Source organism: Camellia sinensis, unplaced genomic scaffold (genome assembly GCF_055761805.1).
Source record: "Camellia sinensis isolate YWXY unplaced genomic scaffold, ASM5576180v1 Unanchor6, whole genome shotgun sequence".
Taxonomy (NCBI): Eukaryota; Viridiplantae; Streptophyta; class Magnoliopsida; order Ericales; family Theaceae; genus Camellia; species Camellia sinensis.
Window position 1 is genome coordinate 15287501 of NW_028129474.1, and position 2163 is coordinate 15289663.

Consider the following 2163-nt stretch of genomic DNA (forward strand, 5'->3'; position numbering starts at 1 on the left):
ACGGCCTCGGCCCGCATGCCATGCCACGGCGTCGCCCAACATGCCATGCCCCGGCCACGGCCCGCATGCCATGCCACGGCCTCGGCCCGCATGCATTGCTACGGCGTTGCCCAACATGCCATGCCACGGCCTCGGCCCGCATGCCTTGCCACCGCGTTGCCCAGCATGCCATGCCACCGCGTTGCCCGGCGTGCCATGCCTTAGCCTTGGCCAACATGTCGAGCCACGGCCTCGGCCCGCATGCCTTGCTACGGCGTCGCCCAACATGCCATGCCACGGCCTCGCCCCGCATGCCATGCCACGGCCTCGCCCCGCATGCCATGCCACGGCCTCGCCCCGCATGACATGCCACGGCCTCGGCCCGCATGCCATGCCACGGCCTCGGCCCGCATGCCTTGCCACGGCGTTGCCCAACATGCCACGCCACGGCCTCGGCCCGCATGCCATGCCATGCCACGGCCCGCATGTCATGCCACGGCGTTGCCAAACATGCCATGCCACGGCCCCGGCCCGCATGCCTTGCTACGGCGTCGTCCAACATGCCATGCCACGGCCTCGGCCCGCATGCCATGCCACGGCCTCGGCCCGCATGCCATGCCACGGCCTCGGCCCGCATGCCATGCCACGGCCTCGGCCCGCATGACATGCCACGGCCTCGGCCCGCATGCCATGCCACGGCCTCGGCCCGCATGCCTTGCCACGGCGTTGCCCAACATGCCATGCCACGGCCCGCATGTCTTGCCACGGCGTTGCCAAACATGCCATGCCACGGCCTCGGCCCGCATGCCATGCCACGGCGTCGCCCAACATGCCATGCCGCGGCCACGGCCCGCATGCCATGCCACGGCCTCGGCCCGCATGCCTTGCTACGGCGTTGCCCAACATGGCATGCCACGGCCTCGGCCCGCATGCCATGCCACGGCCTCGGCCCGCATGTCTTGCCACGGCGTTGCCAAACATGCCATGCCACGGCCTCGGCCCGCATGCCATGCCACGGCGTCGCCCAACATGCCATGCCACGGCCACGGCCACGGCCCGCATGCCATGCCACGGCCTCGGCCCGCATGCCTTGCTACGGCGTTGCCCGACATGCCATGCCACGGCCTCGGCCCGCATGCCTTGCCACCGCGTTGCCCAGCATGCCATGCCACCGCGTTGCCCGGCGTGCCATGCCTTAGCCTTGGCCAACATGTCGAGCCACGGCCTCGGCCCGCATGCCTTGCTACGGCGTCGCCCAACATGCCATGCCACGGCCTCGGCCCGCATGCCATCCCACGGCCTCGGCCCGCATGCCTTGGTACGGCGTCGCCCAACATGCCATGCCACGGCCTCGGCCCGCATTACATGCCACGGCCTCGGCCCGCATGACATGCCACGGCCTCGGCCCGCATGCCATGCCACGGCCTCGGCCCGCATGCCATGCCATGCCACGGCCCGCATGTCTTGCCATGGCGTTGCCAAACATGCCATGCCACGGCCTCGGCCCGCATGCCATGCCACGGCGTCGCCCAACATGCCATGCCACGGCCACGGCCCGCATGCCATGCCACGGCCTCGGCCCGCATGCCTTGCTACGGCGTTGCCCAACATGCCATGCCACGGCCTCGGCCCGCATGCCTTGCCACCGCGTTACCCAGCATGCCATGCCACCGCGTTGACCGGCGTGCCATGCCTTAGCCTTGGCCAACATGTCGAGCCACGGCCTGGGCCAAACTTGCCATGACACGGCCTCGGCCCGCATGCCATGCCACGGCCTCGGCCCGCATGACATGCCACGGCCTCGGCCCGCATGCCTTGCTACGGCGTCGCCCAACATTCCATGCCACGGCCTCGGCCCGCATGCCAAGCCACGGCCTCGGCCCGCATGACATGCCACGGCCTCGGCCCGCATGCCTTGCCACGACGTCGCCCAACTTGCCATGCCACGGCCTCGGCCCGCATGCCATGCCACGGCCTCGGCCCGCATGACATGCCACGGCCTCGGACCGCATGCCTTGCTACGGCGTCGCACAACATGCCATGCCACGGCCCCGGCCCGCATGCCTTGCCACCGCGTTGCCCGGCATGCCATGCCACCGCGTTGCCCGGCGTGCCATGCCTTAGCCTTGGCCAACATGTCGTGCCACGGCCTCGGCCCGCATGCCATGCCATGCCACGGCCCGC